We start from the raw sequence: 12098 nt of genomic DNA on the forward strand, positions 1-12098 counted from the left end.
ACAGAATCAGCAAATTTAGCCACAGTTTTGCAGAGAAATACGATAGCTCAGAGCATAATGAGCTTTGAGACGTGTAGAGGAGAAGTTTATCCAGCAGGATTGATCAGTATCTTTTTTTTGCTAAAACATTGCTAAATACATAGCTTATATACATGTACTGTATGTGGCTGTTAGTTGTTCAGTTTTTATCTGCAACCAGCAAAACAAATGTGGAGTAGTTGCACATGAGAAATTTACAAACTGAAGTTGCAAATGATGAAGTGAAATGGTTCATTCAGCATTTTTGGGGGGAAACTATGAATGTCTGGAGCATAAGTTGAAGCGTAGGGACAAGCAGTGGAGGAGTGGACAATGCAGAGGGAGCTGTTTGAGGCATTGTATTGCTACTTTTTGATGCTCTAAATATATAATGGTGAGCCAAAATATTGTGACCACTCACAGATGAAGTGAATAACAACAGCACATATCAAGGTCTGGGATATATTAGAAGGTAAGTGAACAGTTGGTTCTCTTGGTCAACATGGTGGCTGCTGGAGAAATGGGCAGATTTAAAGGCCTCAGTGACTTTAACTGGGGCCAAACTGTTGTTGGGGCATCTCTGAAACAGTGAGGTTCATGGGGTTTGCACTGTCAGTATCTGAGAGCACCTGCCATCAGTGGTCTGAGGAGGGACAAACCACGAACCAGCAACAGGCTGTGTGCTACAACAAGACTCATATAGCTTGGTGCCAGAGATACCACAACAGCTTCAGGGGTCTTGCCTCGGCCATTTTTTTCAGCGACATGTGAAGAACCAACAGTATATAAGCCAGGAGTGTTCATAATGTTTTGGTTCTTCACTGTAAAATGTTTGTCTTTAGGTCTCACATTTTTCTGGATCCAGCTCTTTGCATGAACCAATATCCTGTGAAGCAACATGCTCTCCGCATGATGTCAGTACATGAGAAATGACTGTGACCTGACAGGCATTTTATCAACCAGACATCAGTGTCTGTTTACCCCACCATGGTGTGGATCTTTTCATTAGACTGACATCCATCCCTCTGAGTCATGTACACAAGTACACACATGCTTGACTATGTGTGTGTGCACATGTGCATCAGTGCTTGCTTTGGTGTCACGTAGCCCTGCAATGTGCCTCTTTTGCCTGTGTGCTTCAGCACAAATATAACTAATGTCAGCGCAGGAAACAAGCACAGAGCCTGAAGCTGGCAACCCAAGAACCGCACACTGAAATTAACATGAGGGGACGTCTGCTGGAGTCACGTTAGCCATGTTAGCGATTATACCAGTGCCAGTGGGTGATGAAGGCCCATTTATGGGAACATATGAAACGTGACTGGCAGAGAGCAGCTCTGGGAGACACAGACAGGAATGGGGCAGGGAGGTCAACGCAGAGAGCCTTGAGAAATCTGAAGCAAAGAAAAGAAAGATGGAAAAGAGAGGCGATGCTGAGAACCCATGAGAGAGAGATGAAGAATACTGAAAGAAAGAATTCATAAAAGGAAGTGAAGTGTATGTTAAATCCCCATATGAAATACTACACTATCCCTTTTTGAATTCATTTGTTTTCTCCAGTCACTGTATATGCTGTTTCAGTTGTGCCTACCATTGTTTTTGAGCTGTATCAGAAGTTTTACTGACTGTTTGGATATAGAGTGGGTACTTGTCATTGTTGTTATTAATGATATTAGTACATTTACTGTTGTTTGTTTTTGTTGTTATTTTCTTGTTCCCTTTGTTTTGGATTTTTTGATATCATAGTTTTGCATTATGATGTAATGTTTAATGGTGTGGACCCCAGGCAGAGTAGTTGCTACACTGGTAGTGGCGAATGGGGATCCAAATAAATAGATGAATAAATAAATAAACTATCTAAATTGGATAATGGAAATTATCCTGTATCCTCAGCTGCTGCTAACACATTTAAACCACTGTGAGCTCAATGAAAAAAGTCTATAAGTCGTCACATCTAGATATCGTGTTCTTAATTGATAAGCACTACATATCCAACTTGAAAAGATAGTTATCATCATTATTTGAATTGACGGCCACGTTGTGAAACTTCCTTGTAGATTGGTTTCTTTTACAGGAAATGAACATGTGGAAGGTTGAAGTAGGTGACTCACTTGTCTTGCTTGTGTCTGTGTACCGTGTGTAATTTCTCAGGTTTGTTTTTATCTCAGTGACACTTGCTCAAGAAAACTACGGTTTAATATAACTTGGGTTTTATTTTTGTTGCTCTAATCATCGGTTCCAACAGTTATGATTACATTGTACTGCCCAAAGTAAATGCTGCAGATCTTGGAAAGCAGAAGTGTTGCTAAAAATAGAAGGAGAAACAGTAGTAGTCCATCAATCAGGCGGTTTTAAAGCTCCAGGTTAGTCAAGCTAATTTGAAGGAGGAAGGTTGTAACATCCACAACAGTTTACAGATTGACTCTATGGTTCAACTTTGACCCACTGTACTTGCACTTGTTGTGTACGCTCACTGTTTTCCTGTGCAATTTGAGATTTCTAGCACTTTAACACTGTCGGCTGTGATTCTTTCAGCCTCCAAATAATATCATCTATTTAGATCATCAGGTTAAATGTCAGCTTGTTTAAAATCTGTCTTTCCTGCCCTGATGAACCAACTTTTAGCAATGTTGCCGTACTTCCAGATCTCCTGAATTACTTTGGTTGGTATGTTATTATAATGAACAGAACCAATGGCCAGAGCTACAGAAATAAAACCCCATTGTATTAAACTGCTGGTTTTCTTTAAATAACTGGGAACCGAGAGACAAACTTTCATCTTCCAGCTTTGCAGATTGTCCAACTAAATATAATAACAAAAAAGATAAACTGGAGAAAAGAACAGAAAAAAGAGAGAAAAACAACTTGTCAAGATGACTGATCCAAGCTTGTGACACCTACACTACAAATCGCCAAGTGATGTTTTACATTCTGTACATTTCTTTGTAACTACAGGGAGTAGCTCCTCTGGTCTTCGTCCATTTTAAAGAGGAGCATGAAAAACACAAAAAATATGAGTTGCTTTGGAAAAACTGCTCAACTCAAAAAGATATATAGGTGGAAGATATGCTATGTTGCTATTGCAAAATATGATTACAGCTTCAAATAACAAAACTAACGTCATTGTGTGGATTTCCCATCACAGTATAGCTACAAAATATTATTCATCACCAGTGTTTTGTAACAGTTGCATCCAAAACAATCTTCCCTGAGCTCTTTAATACTGTCCAGGCAGCAGTATTTATGATTGTGTAACTGTAAATGTGACTTTTCAGGAAGTCATTCTGTCAGTCATTTCCTCCAGCCTCCCCAGATTACAGGGCCATGAGTGTGCTCGTGGCATGGCGCCACACTTCACCACCACATTAGCCTTTCGTCACCTCTGAGACATTCACCCAGGTGTTTCATTGCGGTCACTGTCACAGTTTATTGTGGCTCTGACTGACAAGAGGGCGGTCCGGCTCTGCGTTAGGGGTGTAATTATGGCCGTGGGTTTGGCAGCTGATGGCGTTGCTGTCATTGTCTGTCTGCAGTGACACAGAGAGAGAGAGAGAGAGAGAAAGAGAGAGAGAGAGAGAAGTGATAATAGAGACTCAGTGTCTGCCAGTGAAGAGAGGAGGAGAGTTGGAACACAAAAGGATGTTTGAGATGACAGCAGCAGAGGAAAACAGAATTCCAGTCATACATAAGTGGTATAGTGTGTGTGTGTGTGTGTGTGTGTGTGTGTGTGTGTGTGCTGCACACCTATGCAGTGATGGAGTTATTTTAGTTTTCATCAGGAGGGGACCTGCATGTGTTTGACTGTTAAAGGTCATACTCAGCACCTCTTCTCCAGTCCAGACAGGTTTTCAGACAGGAGGAATATTTAACAGGCCAGAAATTCATGAGGAGGATTCGTCAACTTTCTTATTCACCATTTCATGGCCAGGGCATTTATTTGCACCAAACATCTTTGAGGATAGGGAAAGCTTCTTTGCATATTAATTATTTTTGAGCCATTTATCCCTTTATTTGATAGCCAGTGATAAGGAGAAGACAGGACATGCAGGGACAGAGCGGTGGGGGAAGGGCGACAAAGATCGCAGACTGGACACAACCAGAGCCATATCAGACTGTATAATTAATGCCTGGTGAATCATATCTACATAAAATATCTACAAAACAGTGATGTCAGCTCACAACCCTGAGCTGCACTGCTCTTATGTTTTAAAATCCAGAAAAACAAAACAGCAACAAACAAGCTTTGTTCACAGCATTGACGTAGGTTTTTGTGGCATTTTTATCAAGTTGTAAGTAGATGCTTACAATGTTGTGTCAACCAGTGTCAGACAAGTTGTAACACCAGTCACACTGTGAGAATTTGGTCCTAAATTTCTGACACTGTCATAATTCTGATGAAGGCTGTCTCAGCTATTTTAAAACAGTAATATAAACACAGCTTTGAAATAACAATGCAGAAATGCTGAGTTGTTTTATTTGGTCAGCATTTACAGACATGAAGAAGTCTTGAGCTTGTGCTTCTCCGAAAACACTTAAAACAGGGTAATACACATGACATTAAAGCCATTCCTCATCCAATATTAACATGATCAAGAATAATAAATCACCTGTGGGTAGCGTGTCAAACAGGTCCTGCCAGATTACACATTTGCTTCGTAAAAATTGACTCAGTTCTGTCAAATGATTTGGATAAAAGTCTCCAAACTATATTTTCATGAGTCACGATGAAGTTATGATAGAAAACTCTGTCATGTCACTGGGGAAAAAACAAGTTATTCATCTTTGAATATGAAGCATCATTACCAAGAAAACTCTTTCACAATTCCCCCGGCGTAAAATGTATTTCATGTTCCATATTTCATGAGCCTTTGGACTTGCTGCTCATTTAGGATGCCAACTTTCCTTTCATTTGTCTCCTCAGTCCTGGACCAGCTGTGTGTGTCTGTGTGTGTGTGTGTGTGTGTGTGTGTGTGTGTGTGTGTGTGTGTCTGTGTCACTGAACTGTTTTACTGTAAATGACAAGCTATTTAAAACAACAGTTTTGATGATTAACCCTGTCTCAAGTGCTTTTAGTTCACAGTAAAGCAGAGCATAAGAGACAAGCAGCGGTTTTAACAGCCTCTTCTGGTGAAACCCGTCAGGCTCTTGAAATTTCCAAGCAGCGCTTTGAAGCTTTTCTCACGTTACAGAGAAAGAAACAGTAACTGCTGACTCCTGCCAACAAGTGCAGGTGTGTGGCTTCTGCCCCAGTTCCCAAGAAAGGCAGGTGAACTTGGCTGATTCAGGGTTATGATGTGTGGTGGTGTTAATAGCTCTTGCTTTGTATTGCCAACATTTTCTGTGGCTCCGGTAAAAAAGCTCTGGACTTGTTCCCTGTGGTTGGTTGTGATGTGCTCCTCTTAGTCACATCTTTAACTTCCAGCAGTCGAAGGCCAACAGTGCCATTACAGACTGGATGGGGCTGAGGTGCTTCTTCATTTGACGTCTGGCATTCATATCACTTCCAACGAATCAAATGTTCACCTCCTTAAAAGAAATATGGAATCTGTCCAAAATTTGCCAACTAAATAGTCAAAGTGCACACATACAGTAAATTACAGAGTCATAATGCTCGTGTAGGAATTAAAATGTATTTCTATGGGTTTGGGAAAGATTCAATCAATTTTTTTATATCTTGTTGAAAGTATCCATCCACAATATCCCTTCACTATAGTGCTGCTGGATACAGATCTTAATCCAACATGTGCATGAACCAGCTAAATAACACAGTGATACTTCAGCATATGGCACAAGAAAACCTGAGTCTTGCTGTTTCTTTTGCCAAAGTCTCTCCGTTTTAAATTCCAGTTGAGTCACCCGAGCAGCTGTTCCTCCATCTGATTCCTGCAGGAGTAATGAAGGTGGGAGGATGGCTCCTCAGCGGATGCCAAAGACCCGATGGTGGAATGCATCCCAGTTGAATCATGCCTCCTGACAGATGTCACCTCTCAATGAACAGAAATCTGTCAGCAGCACGATTTACCATCAGTCAGATGGCAAAGACTGGGTGGAAGGAGACATTCTGCTCTACAGAGAAAAGAGAGGAGAATTTCTTTCTTTTGTGTCTCAAAGTCAACATAATAAATCCTGTGTAGCTCGTAGTGTTGCTGGAATATTGTTGTTTCCTCTTGAAAATGTTCTTAATTGCTGTAGTTAACACATTGGGTTTGAACTGTTGACAGGAAAAGTGCTTTGTTTGTTTTTTGCATGCAGAGAAGAAAGTTAGAAAAACAACAAAGTGCTGCTCTGCAAATGGTATCTCTGTATTCTCATTAAAACAAAAGCATTCATTTCAGTCACATTTTGTTTATGTGTAAGTATCATCTGTGTGGGTATATTAATGGGCATATATGTGTGTATGTATGTATGTATGTATGCAACAATGTGTCTGTGTGTGTGTTTTATGTGTGACATGTGTGTATAAGTCTATTATGTATATGTACTGTATATGCATATTGAGCATGTGCATATACAAATACATATACATTTGCATATATATATATATATGTACAGTAAATGTGTGTCAAAATGTTCCTTCCTCTGTCATTATCAAAAATCAAAGTAATCAAAAAATCATTTTTGACTTTCATTTGTTACGTTATTTGCTTAAAGGGTGAGTCCACCCAAATTCCAAAAAGTCATTGTTATACTCATCCCTGGTGGTATCTAGCTATGCAGATAGTTTGGGTTTTAATGGAACAGGTTCTGTGGTGTCTGAAATATCTGCAAAATGCTGATATCTGAAAACCTGGACAAATAAAACCAAAACTATCTACATGGATAGATACCACTACATATCAAGTGATTGCTGTTTTTCTCTTTTTATTTTTGTCAGTGGAACTATAGAAAGCATACCTAACACATTTTTGTCATATGGAAGCTGTCCAAAACATATTCCCCAACAATTGCTTATGCAAGACAAACTGATGACAGAGGAAATATTATATTCTTTAAAAGTACTTGTACATGCACATATATAAAATAAAAATCTTAACAATAACCTTAGATATGGTTCTTAGTTATACTCTGTATGTATCTGAGTATGAGTGTGTATTTTGTCCTCCTCCCAAATGAATGGGGTGCTTTTGTATTTGGGTCTTGTGATAAGGTAAATCAGCCAACACTAATTTTGCCTTCTATCCAACCTCTTCACCCCTCCTATCGCCCACCCAGGAGGATGGAGGCTCTCACGGCCTCAGTCCTCACCACAGGGCAGCTGACAGGTAAAAAAAAAAACATACACACACACACACACACACACACACACACACACACACACACACACACAAGCACACTAGCACACTTATACATATTTGTTCACTCACACACAGTCAAAAGTAGCTCTCTTTCACACACACACACTCCCATGTAAATCCGAACCCTCTGTGCGGACCCCTGCCTCGCCCTGAGAAATGTGTCATTTCGATGCTGAGAAGCAGGTCAAGCATTCTGTAAGTGCAGCAAAGTGAGATAATTGTAACATAGACTTGCTCTCGGCTTATTATTAAAACACCCTCCCCCCTCCTCAACCCCCCAAAATCACCCAGTCCCCGCCCCCTTTAGAGCCAACCCCTTCTCAACTCACAAAACATTCAAAACAACCTGCTTTTCCACAGGCAGTGGCCTCTGGTGTGAAGAGCCGAGTGGCAGCGGTGGTGAGCTGATGGTTTTTAGGATGGACAGGTCATGAAATGGTCTGCGACAGAGTGATTAGTGAGCCAGGCTAATGAGCAGCCTGATTGGTCTGATCTCTCGCTCTATCCCACCCTCTCTCGGGCCTTCCCCTTGATGTGGATCCGTGTGATGTTCGACGGGTATTAGGTCACAGAGGCGGCAAGGCTGGTCTTAGAAACGCACCGGCTTTTCAAGTCACTCACAACAACTGGTACCCCGTCCTCCACCACCACTATGGCCTCTTAACTATTCCTTTGAACCTAAGGGATGAAGGGTTGAGGGTGCAAGGGAGCATGACCAAGAGTGATCAAGCACATGTGAATGTATGTGTAGGTATGGGTGGATGTGAAAAAAGAGCAGAGGCAGCAGGAGGGAGGGCAGCTGACTGAGGACACAATGGGTTCACAGACAGTATCCCCCATTTTGGGTTGTTTTTAATGGTCGCTGGAGCTCGAGCTACTGTGGCCTGGTGCCCTCTTTTGAGGTGGGATGTGAGCTGCTGGTACCAGCTGGTTGCAGGATTAACACCACAGACTTTGATGTACACTGAGTGAACAGAAAAACAGAAACTCTTGTAAAGTAATTCAATACAAGAGTCCTATAACAAACTAGCAGTGTGACCCACCATTTCACACCTAATTTCCATGTATGCAAATAAGGTGCACAGGATATCAGATAATACACTTGTTTGTAATGATAGTTAGGAAATTGCAGAAAAAGTCTTTAAGTATCTTTGTATGGTGTTGGGACTTCACAGGCTTCCAGAGCAGCACCACTTCTCCAAATCTATGGGTCTCTAGTGGAGGGATGAAGACCAGTCATCCAAAAGATATTCCCTCATTTAGTCTTTTAAAGAAGGTGATGGAGGGCACTGATGGTAAACAGGAAAGATTCACAGTGACTTCAAACAAAACATGTGTATTCTATATTTAATTACAACCATGACCTTTCCCTGAAGGCTTTTGTTGCCTAAACGACAGACAGGACTGTGGATGTGAACCTCGGTCTCCGGTGTGACAGTCATGCGCTTTGTATACCTCCCATCCAGCCCAACCACCTTCTGACACGACTCTGCTGCCTTTCACAGATGTGCAGTTTCATTCATTTGAAAAAAATGTTGCCTCTGAACAAAATAAAGCCAACAATTATGTTTCCTACAAAACCTATTTGTTGTTGCAGTTCAATCATATATAAACATAAATTCAGGGTTGGGTGATGCAGGGATAAAGGCAGCAACCTCTGGTTTGATTCCAGGTGCCAGTTTCTTCAAACTGGTTATTCAAATGAACACAGTTAGTCATATTTGTCAGTGGGAACTGAGTGAGGGATGATCTATTCATCTGATTGCTCCACCAGTGACTCCTACTGGTTGGTGAAAGAGTCTAGTTGGTGTAGGTAAAGCTTACTGCAGGTGAAATGAGGCTGCAAACGCCATATATCAGTGAAGGAGAACGAGGCTCTCTGCTAACTCTTTCAACAGTAGAGTGAAGGTTTATTTATGATTTTTTATTAAGGGGTTAAAGCATAACTACGGAGCCTACCCACCATAGTAGATAAACACCTCCTCAAAAATATAACTACACATCAGAGCCACAGCAACTGTGGAGATAGCACACAGAGGGACTACAAGAACTGTGATCCTGGGTTGTTGTGTTGGAGACTGTTGTGAGTGGAGACGACATGAAGCGAGCTCAAAAAAGCCTCAGTTATCATCTCCTTTTTGGGAACACAAACAAAACATCAGTGGTCATGAATGGGAGAAACCAGACGCTGAACTTTTGCTGCAGCTATAATTTATACGGGTAACCCCTTGCAACGACCATGAATCTGGCTTTAACAGTAACAAGGACTCCTGTACATAGGGAACTGGGCAATTCAGACATGGAGATAAAGGGGAGAGGGCACAAAGAAGGAACAAAAACAGTCTTAAAATGTACCTTTGTCAACAGAAATTGAATATTTGAAGTAGGTAGGTAGTATCTATTGCAGGATTATTGCATTACAGGACACCTATCTTTATATTTTTCTCATCACTCAGTTTATGTATGTGTTCCCGATCCTAACTAGTGAAGAAAAATGGTAAGAAATTGCATTGGTATTTAGAAACAGATAGGAAAATCAGATCGTGTTGGGACAAGACCTCAACCTCATTACAGTAGGTTAGACAAATCAAGACCTGAAAAGCTGCTATTGAGAGGACCAGAAGCCTTAAACATCACCCGTGGCTGTCAATTGGAAATCTGTAACCTCTGGTATAATGGGTCTATTCTGTGAACAAATATGAAAAATCCCCCACCCCCAATATCATCAGCATCGTGCATCATGTGTATTGATGCGGTCAATTCACATAAAAAAGAGCAGTCCTGTGTCTGTTTGTGTCAGCTGACCTGGATCTAATTATAACCTCTACTCTCAGGCAGATATTCACCAATAAAAAATAAAAGTTAACCTCAGAGACATAGAGCAGAAAAAATAAAACAGATGTGTGAAACAATGTGTATCAGATTAAGTGAATAGAGTTGATTTGCCTTGGTGTTTTCAAATGGGCTGAAAGCAACTGTCTCACTCTGGGTGTATGATTCTTCTTTGAGTAACGGGAGGTTCTTCTTTGACCAGACAAAGAGATTAGGGACGATACACAGCGACTGTCATTTGCCATTGCTTCTGCTCTTTTCATGCTGTGACCAAGTGGCCTGCGGGGAGCAACCACTTAAAGCCAATCCATGAGTCTCCTGGGTCTTGTGTGTCTGCTGACCTTTCCTTGTGTATGTTTTTTTTTTTCTTCAGATGGTCAGGACCCAACCTGAAAGGAGGGAAGAGGCTGTTACCACACTATGCTCACAAGGGTAGTGGGTCACAGACTCAAAGGGAGATAAAAGCTTCCTCAGTGGATAAAATCCATGATGCTTCCTTAGGAAAAATCTATATGTCAAAGGTTTGCTGAGGTGGCATCAAGGTTAATTCAGTCTTTTTAAATGGTCTTGTTATTGAAGCTTTAAGGTTTATCTGATTGTGCTCTGATGGTTCTCAGAAGACATTTGACTTCTAGAGTGCATGCTGTCAATCTGATAAATTCAATACTCATTCCCTATACACCTATTTGTGGAAACAAAGGAATAAAAGGCGGTGTTTTTTTTTTTTAATAAGACCTTTGAGGTACACACAGATAGACGGCTTCCTATAGACATCATCTCCTGTCACATGAGATGACCCACAATAAATGATTCAGGAAATAGCTGGATAATAACAATGAAGTGGATGGATGATTGTACAAGATCATCAGGAGAGAGCTAACGAGACAACACAGCTTAATTAAGAGCATCATTAATGAGGTAATGATTCGATAAGGGTTTTTGGGGGGGTGCAGGAGGGTTATTGTTTCAAAGGAAACACAAGGGAAATCACCCGAGGATGCAAAGTGACCCACATTTGGGAAGAGGAAAGATGGGGGGCGACCCCCATTCCCCTAACCAGTACCCCCACATCCCCCCCTGGGCGGCCCGCTGATTGGTTCATTACCCATAGTGAACACATCTACCACCCCCAACCCTAGTACACACACACACACACACACAGCCGACCCTGCCCCCCTTCCAGTCTGTCTATGATCATCCTGCCTTGGTAAAGAGCAATGTCCAGATTCATTCAGTGCCCCAGTCAGATTCATACATAGCTCCACACTCTCCCCCTCTGCTGGAATGCAGAGTGCAGGATGGAGAAAACATTTACAAAACCTGCTCACACACAAGGAATTAATCAATGCAAAACAAGTTTACACATTTTTTTGTTGAGACATGAAGCTGTGACTTCATTTTTTTTAGTCTGTACATAGGAAATGTTGAATTATGTCAAATAACCATCCATCAAATAGACTTGGTAACATACACATTTATATATAAATTATATGGATACTCTTGGTCTGTAAACGCAACCCCCTTGATAACCCAATTACACAAAAATAACCAGTTAATGAAGATGAAGATTTAACTGTGAACTGAAAAGGTTTCTTTTAAATAGGAAATTCATAAATTATTTTCATATCCCATTGAGTCTAAAATTTAGATTTTTTTGTACATCAAACAAATATCAGGATAACAAAGAAAGGTATGTTCTTTTATTTTGTATATGTATCTGTTGCATTTTTACACCATATGTATATGTGAGTATTGTTACCAAGTGTTGAACCTCCTTGGGCCAATGTGTTAAATGATCTTGAATATTTTCCGGACTCCTATTAGCAGGCAGGTGTACTTTATACCTGCAGGCATTTTGACACCTCACACCAGGATGGTCTACTTTCACTTCAGATCAGAGCCAGGAGCTGTGTTTATCTGGACACTCACACGGATGTGGGAGATGTACTGTTA

This window comes from Trachinotus anak, unplaced genomic scaffold (genome assembly GCF_046630095.1).
Source record: "Trachinotus anak isolate AG129_WGS33_773 ecotype Australia unplaced genomic scaffold, CSIRO_AGI_Tana_v1 ptg000001l, whole genome shotgun sequence".
NCBI classification, from domain to species: Eukaryota; Metazoa; Chordata; class Actinopteri; order Carangiformes; family Carangidae; genus Trachinotus; species Trachinotus anak.